This window comes from Rutidosis leptorrhynchoides, chromosome 4 (assembly GCF_046630445.1).
Source record: "Rutidosis leptorrhynchoides isolate AG116_Rl617_1_P2 chromosome 4, CSIRO_AGI_Rlap_v1, whole genome shotgun sequence".
In the NCBI taxonomy this organism is placed as follows: Eukaryota; Viridiplantae; Streptophyta; class Magnoliopsida; order Asterales; family Asteraceae; genus Rutidosis; species Rutidosis leptorrhynchoides.
The window spans coordinates 196,273,614-196,285,438 of record NC_092336.1 but is presented as its reverse complement, the minus strand read 5'-3'; the positions used below and the strand labels follow the sequence as shown (position 1 = coordinate 196,285,438).

The 11,825-nt window shown below is 33.9% G+C and overlaps 1 pseudogene; it reads right to left on the bottom strand.

Moving 5' to 3' along the window:
- Positions 1–912: 912 nt before the first annotated feature.
- Positions 913–1,034, bottom strand: LOC139846303 (small nucleolar RNA U3; annotated as a pseudogene).
- Positions 1,035–11,825: the final 10,791 nt, after the last annotated feature.

Below are 11,825 nucleotides of genomic sequence, written 5' to 3'. Positions count from 1 at the left end.
TATGATCGAAGGTATAGCCACGCTATATTTTAGTGGTGGCATGTGACCCCAATCAACTCAGCAGCCCACCAAGCCTAGTAGCTTAACAACTTATGTAAAGTTTGTGGACTTAATTGAAGTGACACCAGACCAGTAGCCTGGCAGCAAAGCTCTGAGCCCACTGGACTTGAAAGTTATTACACCGTAATAATAATGAAAAAATAGTACTCCGTACTTGGTATGTTACTTTACCCAATGTCGATGGGAGAAGGAAAAATCTTTTGTGTTGAAGTTTATAATTACATTATTATGCAAGTTTCAAAATTATCATTATCCAGCAACATATAATAATTTTATTGTTTAAAATTTTAGGTTTTTATTTTAAAGCTTTTCTATTTATCGTATATGGTTCTTTTTTTTCTTCTTTCTATTTATAGTATATATATGGTTCTTACTTGTATTTTAGAATTGGCATTTTAATAGATTCATTATTCATATTTATTTGAAAAACTGCACAACGTAGACGTGTTTTTATAATTAGTCTAACCCAGACATACAAGTTTCGGAAGACATAGACCTTTTATTGGTGTCAAGACCTATTGGTGTCATATTAATTTAATACTTAATAAAGTAATACTTTGTTTGTAAACAACCATTTAGCCATGCCACAAAGCATAAGATGGTCCTGCAGTGATCCTCTAGTGAGCCATCTAGTGACGAATCTAGAAATTTTAGTCACTGGTATCACTAGTTAAAAGATTAAAAAAATTTACACTATTCATTGGTGTCACGAAAAATTTTTTACACTATCAAGTGGTATCACTAGTTAAAAACCCCAAAAAATTTCCACTAGATTGCGTATTTCAGTGGTAGTCCATGCTACCACTACTATTAAACTAGATCTGCCCTTGGAGTCATGGTCAAGATCATAAGAATATGTTAAACACGTTATGAACGGCCATGGTTCATAAACCAAATATGAGTTTTTGTCTTCTTAGGAATCAAGAATACAGAGGTACGAGCTTATAGAACATATCATGTTCAAGTAAGGTAGTCTTAATAAAGTAATACTATAATTTGTTGGTATTCTAATATAATTAAAAGTGATTTTTATATCATTATTTCAGTTGGTTATTAAAGCTCGCTTTCGTTTGCATATTGCAGATATATAGTCAATATATTTTTTTTGATAATGAAGTTCAAAAAATCATATTCGTTATCAAATGAACGATAAATTTATCAATGGTATCGTATTATGACACTAACGGTTTGAAATCCTGGCTTCACTACTATGTAGGATGCGTGCGATTTTATTTTTATCATTAAGAAAAACATGGCTTTCTAGAACAAAATTTAAATAATTTGAAAAAAAATAGCGCCGAATTATGAAATGGGGAAGGCACATGATAGATTATGAGTTGGTGTGTGACGGTGGTCAAATTGTAGTCTAGTCCGTGATCGGCGTTGAAGTGCCAATGAAAAATGATCTAAATATTCTAACTTAGCGAGGGCAAGTAGGAATCGTTCAACGAGAAATTATGGTTAAAAGCAAGCAATTCTCACGATATGATTTTGTGATTACTAAGTGATTAACTAATTCAATTAACTAAGCAAGATGTGAACTTTAATGATTTAAAGCTAAGAACACAAACAGTAGATGAAAATGACAAGGTGTAAACAATCGGATTAAAAGCCTTTATTTCTTTAAAATCTCAATCTAGCATGCATTCATTAAAACAACTTTTATGTTTACTAAATATTTATTAAATCTCATAGACAAGAATTATTAAGTTAACTAATTGCAATTATCTTGAGATTGAACTATGCAACCTAGACACTATGTCTTTATCCTTAATCTAATTAACACTAAGTTGGATCAAGAACACAATGTTAAATTACTATAACTCAACTTTCAATAATTAAAATCATAAAACTTGCATTTATCAATATTCGTTCGGTTCATAACATCATAATCCAAACGACTTAAGTTTTACAATATCATAAACCACATAAAAACTTTAATGAAAAATACATGCATTAATTGTTCATGGAAGAAATAAAGATAAAAGAACTAGCCGCTCATGTTAATGATGATGATCATGTTGATTTGTTGATAAAGCATGAAGTTCCCGCCTTTGAATCTTGAAAAGAGATGACTTTTATGTTGGGGTTTATGCTTTGCTGCTCAAAAAATGATAGGTAGGTGATAAAATTCGTAGTTTAGAGTTTCCTTTATATAACGAATGGAAAACTTCTTCCCTAAGCAAAAATCTCTCAAAATCCTGATACAAAAATTTGCACTAGCGTAATTTACGCCAGGTCTGGCGTAAACTACGCCACCATGTTTATTCCAGGCGTAATTTTACGCCACCAAGTGCAAAATCTGGCTGTCTTCAATTTCCTCTTGGGCGTAAATTATGCCAAGGCTGGCGTAATTTACGCCAGTACAAAAGTGCTGATGCTTTTCTACTTTTTACTAACTTTATGCAAAAAAAGTCTTCAAATGTCATTTTTCATTCATCTATTTAACTTCAAAATACTTCTATCTTTTGCCTATTTATGAACTATAACACACGTAAAATACGGAACGATCAACTCTCCCACACTTATCTTTATTTGTCCTCAAGCAAATCTTCAACTTTAAACAATATCAATCTTCAAAACATCAATGTGCATCTTTCTCAATAAATTTCCAGAGTATCGAATGTGAACCAACGAACCAATGAAACGGAACTACGGGTTGAAAAATAAAGGAAATATGGTCGTCTTTGTTGTTTTAAGACGACTACTCCCAAATGCACCCGTTTATCCCTTGTGATCTAGGGTAAGCACATTTGAAAGAAGGACGGTGGTTAGAGTCTCACGTGACTTGGTGCAATCTCAAAAAAATTGGCCATAAGGAAAACATGACCTTATGAAAACATGTTGGATTTTGAATAGGAAAACATGTCAAACTTCTACACTTAGACCAAATTTCCGACTTTTTAGCTTTCAAGGCTTGTGCATTCAAAGTCATTCCGGTGTTGAATGACCGCACAGACAACCTAATACCGGCGTAGGAAAACCTTGTCGGTAATAAAGAAAAGCGATGGGATATCATTTCTTAATTGTGAGTGTTTACGTGTCATCCATAGCCAATCTGGTAATGATAAGCGAAACAGAAACAAGTAACACCTTACTTACTCCGGTATTGAAGGAGCAAGATGGGAATGTTACAAGAATGACATTTTGTATAATTTCCTTCAATTCATGGGTTACAACTGCAAAGACTAAGCTTCACGTGGGACAATCTTGCTCTAGCTTCACGTGGGACAATCCTGCTCTAGATTTACACGTGGGACAATCCTGCTCTAGCTTTACATTGTTTAGGAACATATAAACAAACATATTTCAGAAGGTCAAGGTATCAATCAATTTCTAGTTCACATGAGGTAATTTCTTTTACATTCGAAAACAGTTTCAGCTCACTTACAAAACACAAATCTTCATTTTGACTCACCGAGAGCATTACAAAAGCTTTTGACGCAAATCTTAAGTCCAACTTGCATGATTTTTTAACAAGGATTACAATGGTACTCATTTCAATAACTAATTCACAAAGCACATAAACCAGAAAATTCGTATATCATGTAAAACCCTAACGAAACTTCGATTAATCATAACTTGAGCATACGATAATGAAATCAAGCAAAATCACAGTCCAAACTTATTAATTTTTCGATATCTATTCATCTAGATATAATACAAGATCAGTACATGCACCAATTTGATCAAATCCATAATATACAAATTCGTGATACATGAACGACAACAATCGAGCAATTTAACGACTAACGACAACTCTAATCGCATTTAATTGAGCACTAGATATGATTACACTATGAAATTGAACAAAAAACTGATCTAATAAAATTAGGGTTATCAATTATACCTTAAAATCACGAATTGCAAGTACATCGCGTAGAGGATGATGCAAAGAACATCGTTTATGCTTATGCTTTCTTCTAATTTTGAGTTTGAATGTGTGTGTGTGTTGAAGGCCGACGGAAAGGAGGAGAGGGGAGGGAGAAAACAATCGGCCAAACAAAACAAGAATGAGGGTTTACAAGGCTTTCTAACTTTATATACTTTGGGTTTAGGGCCTAATTAAACACATTACTGTCCAATAAGCCCAAAACAATAAAAATAAGGGGTGGTGATGGTGGGTTCGGCCGATGGCCCTTTTAATGGGGTCTCGGGATCGTTTTTGCTTAACTCTTAGTACAAGCTTTGTGATGCCCCGTACAAAACCATCGTGTACGAATCATCAACAACAGGATTATTACATGGTTAAGTACTATATGCTGTAATAAAAGAAGTTGCATTCACGAAAAAAAGGTGACGTCATAACCGACATCAAATGTTTTACACCAACAGTATGCTTCTACGAATAGCAAGCATGAATAAATGTGTGTGACCCTTAGGTCGTTACAAAACATAGTTCAAATGTATTAAAGTTTGAATGCAAGATGAACAGTTCATGCGATGATAACACTAGAGCAGCGGGTGTCTACGGCAAGACTAGCATGACAGCGGAAGCAAATAACCTTAAGCACCTGAGAAAAACATGCTTAAAAACGTCAACACAAAGGTTGGTGAGCTATAGTTTAAGTATAATAGTATGTAAGGTAGGCCACGAGATTTCAGTGCTACAAAGAGCGTTTCAAAACAGTATGATAAAGTATATGTTAACAGTGGGCACTTGGTAACTAACTTAACGTTTATACCCCCTGAAAGTACACTTGGCAAGTGGGTATGTTTACGAAGTATTAAACACTCGTTAAATGCTAGCGCTACTAGCCCGAGTGGGGATGTCAAACCCTATGGATCTAAGATTTGCGTTCACCGGTTCAAAAACCAATGACTAAACGTTACCGAGCTAAAGGGAATGTTTCTGCCGTTATATAACCCACACATATATAAGTTTAAGTACTCGTGCCTAGTATGTAAAACATAAAATCCGCATGTATTCTCAGTTCCCAAAATAAGTTAAAGTAAAAAGGGAATGCTATAACTCACAATGATAATGTAGTCGTAAAGTCGAGTCGGGAAAAGTGTGCAAGTAATCGGTCCGAAAGTCCTCAACCTAAGTCAAATAGTACTAAGTCAGTAATTCGTCCGAATAGGTTTAAAAGTACGTAAATAAGGTCTTAAAGGTCATCATCAATCATCATTTAACAAAAGGCGTAAAGTAAGTTTCGTTTATGAAAGTAGTTTAAAACAAAGGCTGACTTCAGTCAGTCACCACGGCCTCTACCTTACTGAATTAAGGTGAGACTAGTGGCCATGGCTCCATATATGAGTCCTTTAAGTGTGGTAAAATTTACAGAAGCAAACTCGTCTTCGTTTGACCGTGGCGATGGTCTAAGTGCGAGTAGGTCAGAAATTTCTGCACAACTTTAAAGGACATAGTGACGATCGGAGGGCCATAAATCCTAAACCGTAACTCGGATTAAGACGAGTCCTATATGAAAAGTTATCTACACGAACTGAGATAACTGAAAATCAAGGTTACAGTAGTCCAGGTGTACTGGTATGTTACAGAAACAGCAAAACAGTAAGCAGGGGACAGGAAACAGAAAAAATAGTGGGTTCCGGTGGGTTTGGTGCTTGATGTTCATCATGGTTCTCATCCTTGATGCCTATAGCTTCAAGTGTACAACTCATTGATGTGTTTGCATCATCTTGACCAATATTTGCCCAAGTACAAGTCTAAGACATGAAGCACAACTCACTTAAGTGTTGCAAGTGTTTTGATGAACCAAAGTTACATCAAAGTCTTAGATTCAACACATATATGAAATGTAAAAGTAATATGGAACTATAAACTTGAAAATAAACTAATTAATCAAGATCTTAAGATGTAGAACATAGTTCTTAGTTAGATCTTGAAGATCCAAGACCCAAAAGTCTAGATCTAAGGTTATTAAGTTAAATCCAACACAAGTATGTAAAGTTATAAATAAAGAGTTACACTTCCATGTTCTTGAATCTTTAAAGTTAACTTTAAGTTTCAAGAAAGTATGAGATCAAGACTAACTTGTAGTACTTGACCAACAACAACAACAAACATGAAATTAAAGTGCATAAAATGAAGACATAAACCAAGTAAACAAGTAATTTGTTCATGGTTGTTCATACTTTAAAGATTCAAACCAAAGTTTGATCTTTAAGAAAGTAAACTTTAAAGTTTACTTCATGAATCACAAGTATGATTTTAATCAACACATGAACTTGCAATCCTTTAAGAAAGTATATGTAGAACATAACTAGTAAGTTTATGTTCTTGTTGTTCTTGTTATAACAAGATAAAATGAAGAATCAAACTAGAAAGTTTGGTTCTTGGAAACTAGTAAGTAAAGTAACTAACAAATACATGTAACTAAATAATAATCAAGAACAAGTAGCAAACAACAAATGATGATGATGATTTTGTGGTGTAAGGCCACGGTTTTGGCCAAAGAAAAAGAAGAGAAGAAAGTTCTTGCTACTTACAATTTAGAGAGAAAAAGAAGAGAAAAGTTGAGAGGAATTTGTGTGTGTGTTTTGAATGAGAGAATGCTAGTGAATGAAGTGATGAAAAATGAAAAAAAAACTCCCCTTATGCTTGCTATGGCCGACGGTTTTGGGTGGGTCAAGGGGGGAAGGATTTGTTCACTAGATTATTACATGTAAAGCCTTCAAAAGTGTGGTTATTTGGTGTATGTGCATGGGGATTATGGTAACTAGATTCCTTCAAGTAAAACTAACTAGTTAAATCCCTAAGTGGTACTTACATGAAGAAGAATGGGCTAGTTAAGTCCATATGTGATGTAGGGTGGGCTTACAAATCTAAATTCATGAGTCCATTACACTAAACAAGCCCAAGTTCCATTAGTTAACAAATAAATCCAATAAAAGCCCATGTAATTAACTAGTAACCTTAGTTAAATAAAATGATTAATAAACTTAATCATGAATGCAAATAATATCTAAAAATATTATTCGTGAAAGTTTCGGGTGTCACAAAGACGTTTTGGGCAATTAAAGTCAAGTTCGGGCAATCATGGCAACATGTAAATGTAATAACATACATTTGTTTAATCACACGTATTAATAATAATAATTATTAATAAATAAATGTTGGAAAATCCAGGGTCGTTACATTACCCACCTGTTAAAGAAAATTTCGTCCCGAAATTTAAGCTGAGGTAGATGGAGGAGTCGGGAAAAGGTGAGGATACTTCCGCATCATTTGATCCTCTCGCTCCCAAGTAAACTCAGGTCCTCGTTTGGCATTCCATCGCACTCGGACGATCAGAATCTTGTTGCGTTTCAAAGTTTTGACCTCTCGATCCATAATTTCAACAGGTTCTTCCACAAAGTGGAGTTTGTCGTCAATTGTAAGTTCCTCAAGTGGTATGATAAGTTCAGGTGCAGCAAGACACTTCTTCAAGTTTGACACGTGGAAGGTAGGATGAACTGAGCTCAATTGTGCTGGTAGATCCAAACGGTAAGCAACGGGTCCAACACGTTCCAAGATTTTGAAAGGACCAATGTATCGTGGGTTCAACTTTCCACGTTTTCCAAAGCGAATCACACCTTTCCAAGGTGCAACCTTCAACATTACCCGGTCGCCCACGTTGAATTTAAAGTCCTTACGTTTAAGATCAACATAACTCTTTTGACGGTCACGAGCAGTCTTAAGTCTAGCTTGAATCTGAGCAATCTTCTCCGTTGTTTCATGAACTACCTCGGGTCCGGTGATTTGCTTTTCGCCTACTTTGGCCCAACAAATAGGAGATCGGCACTTGCAGCCATACAACGCTTCAAAAGGTGCGGCATTAATGCTTGAGTGATAACTGTTGTTGTACGAGAATTCGGCGAGTGGCAAATGCCTTTCCCAGGCCTTTCCGAAATCAATGACACATGCACGCAACATGTGTAGTGACCCGAACTTTTCCATGTTTATATATATATTAAATGAAATTGTTATTTACATGATTAAGTGTTTCCAACATGTTAAGCAATCAAACTTGTTAATACTTGATTAATTGAAATAGGTTTCATATAGACAATTGACCACCCAAGTTGACCGGTGATTCACGAACGTTAAAACTTGTAAAAACTATACGATGACATATATATGGTTATATATATAGTTAACATGATTTTATTATAAGTATGTATCTCATTAGGTATTTTAACAATGAGTTATATACATAAAAATGAGACTATTAATTTAAGAAACTCGAAAACGATATATATAACGATTATCGTTATAACAACGTCTTACTAGGTACATATGAATCATATTAAGATATTGATACACTTGGTTAATTATGTTAAATGATAAGTAAATATATTATTAAGTGTATTAACAATGAAATACATATGTAAAAATAAGACTACTAACTTAATGATTTCGAAACGAGACATATATGTAACGATTATCGTTGTAACGACATTTAACTGTATATATATCATACTAAGATATATTATATATCATAATATCATGATAATATAACAATTTAACATCTCATTTGGTATAATAAACAATGGGTTAACAACATTCGACAAGATCGTTAACCTAAAGGTTTCAAAACAACATTTACATGTAACGACTAACGATGACTTAACGACTCAGTTAAAATGTATATACATGTAGTGTTTTAATATGTATTCATACACTTTTGAAAGACTTCAAGACACTTATCAAAATACTTCTACTTAACAAAAATGCTTACAATTACATCCTCGTTCAGTTTCATCAACAATTCTACTCGTATGCACCCGTATTCGTACTCGTACAATACACAGCTTTTAGATGTATGTACTATTGGTATATACACCCCAATGATCAGCTCTTAGCAGCCCATGTGAGTCACCTAACACATGTGGAAACCATTATTTGGCAACTAGCATAAAATATCTCATAAAATTACAAAAATATGAGTAATCATTCATGACTTATTTACATGAAAGCAAAATTACATATCCTTTATATCTAATCCATACACCAACGACCAAAAACACCTACAAACACTTTAATTCTTCAATTTTCTTCATCTAATTGATCTCTCTCAAGTTCTATCTTCAAGTTCTAAGTGTTCTTCATAAATTCCAAAAGTTCTAGTTTCATAAAATCAAGAATACTTCCAAGATTACAAGTTTACTTCCAAGTTTTCTAAATCCATTCCAAGTAATCATCCAAGATCAAGAAACCTTTGTTACTTACAGTAGGTTATATTTCTAATACAAGGTAATAATCATATTCAAACTCTAATTCAATTTCTATAACTATAACAATCTTATTTCGAGTGGAAATCTTACTTGAAATTGTTTTCGTGTCATGATTCTGCTTCAAGAACTTTCAAGCCATCCAAGGATCCTTTGAAGCTAGATCTATTTTTCTCATTTCCAGTAGGTTTATCCAAGGAACTTGAGGTAGTAATGATGTTCATAACATCATTCTATTCATACATATAAAGCTATCTTATTCGAAGGTTTAAACTTGTAATCACTAGAACATAGTTTAGTTAATTCTAAACTTGTTCGCAAATAAAAGTTAATCCTTCTAACTTGACTTTTAAAATCAACTAAACACATGTTCTATATCTATATGATATGCTAACTTAATGATTTAAAACCTGGAAACACGAAAAACACCGTAAAACCGGATTTACGCCGTCGTAGTAACACCGCGGGCTGTTTTGGGTTAGTTATTTAAAAACTATGATAAACTTTGATTTAAAAGTTGTTATTCTGGGAAAATGATTTTTATTATGAACATGAAACTATATCCAAAAATTATGGTTAAACTCAAAGTGGAAGTATGTTTTCTAAAATAGTCATCTAGACGTCGTTTTTTTGACTGAAATGACTATCTTTACAAAAACGACTTGTAACTTATTTTTCTGACTATAAGCCTATACTTTTTCTGTTTAGATTCATAAAATAGAGTTCAATATGAAACCATAGCAATTTGATTCACTCAAAATGGATTTAAAATGAAGAAGTTATGGGTAAAACAAGGTTGGATAATTTTTCTCATTTTAGCTACGTGAAAATTGGTAACAAATCTATTCCAACCATAACTTAATCAACTTGTATTGTATATTATGTAATATTGAGATACCATAGACACGTATACAATGTTTCGACCTATCATGTCGACACATCTATATATATTTCGAAACAACCATAGACACTCTATATGTGAATGTTGGAGTTAGCTATACAGGGTTGAGGTTGATTCCAAAATATATATAGTTTGAGTTGTGATCAATACTGAGATACGTATACACTGGGTCGTGGATTGATTCAAGATAATATTTATTGATTTATTTCTGTACATCTAACTTTGGACAACTAGTTGAAGGTTACTAACGAGGACAGCTGACTTAATAAACTTAAAACATCAAAATATATTAAAAGTGTTGTAAATATATTTTGAACATACTTTGATATATATGTATATATTGTTATAGGTTCGTGAATCAACCAGTGGCCAAGTCTTACTTCCCGACGAAGTAAAAATCTGTGAAAGTGAGTTATAGTCCCACTTTTAAAATCTAATATTTTTGGGATGAGAATACATGTAGGTTTTATAAATGATTTACAAAATAGACACAAGTACGTGAAACTACATTCTATGGTTGAATTATCGAAATCGAATATGCCCCTTTTTATTAAGTCTGGTAATCTAAGAATTAGGGAACAGACACCCTAATTGACGCGGATCCTAAAGATAGATCTATTGGGCCTAACAAACCCCATCCAAAGTACCGGATGCTTTAGTACTTCGAAATTTATATCATATCCGAAGGGTGTCCCGGAATGATGGGGATATTCTTATATATGCATCTTGTTAATGTCGGTTACCAGGTGTTCACCATATGAATGATTTTTATCTCTATGTATGGGATGTGTATTGAAATATGAAATCTTGTGGTCTATTGTTACGATTTGATATATATAGGTTAAACCTATAACTCACCAACATTTTTGTTGACGTTTAAAGCATGTTTATTCTCAGGTGAATACTAAGAGCTTCCGCTATTGCATACTAAAATAAGGACAAGATTTGGAGTCCATGTTTGTATGATATTGTGTAAAAACTGCATTCAAGAAACTGATTTCGATGTAACATATTTGTATTGTAAACCATTATGTAATGGTCGTGTGTAAACAGGATATTTTAGATTATCATTATTTGATAATCTACGTAAAGCTTTTTAAACCTTTATTTATGAAATAAAGGTTATGGTTTGTTTTAAAAATGAATGCAGTCTTTGAAAAACGTCTCATATAGAGGTCAAAACCTCGCAACGAAATCAATTAATATGGAACATTTTTAATCAGTAAGAACGGGACATTTCAACATGTCCTCCAAGGTCTGAAATGTTCGTTCACTTTGCCCGTCGGTCTGTGGATGATATGCAGTACTCATGTCGAGATGGGTTCCCATGGCTTCTTGCAAAGAACGCCAGAATCTAGAAGCAAAACAGGGATCGTGATCTGAGATGATCGATAAAGGTACACCATGACGAGATACAACCTCCTTGATGTATAATTGAGTAAGTCTCTCCATCGTATCTGTTTCCTTCATCGCTAGGAAGTGTGCAGATTTAGTAAGGCGGTCAACAATAACCCAAATAGTATCATATCCACCCACCGTCTTTGGTAGCTTAGTAATGAAATCCATTGTGATCCTTTCCCACTTCCATTGTGGGATCTCCGGCTGTTGAAGTAACCCAGAAGGTCTCTGATGCTCGGCTTTAACTTTCGAGCAGGTTAAACATTTACCAACATAGGTTGCAACGTCT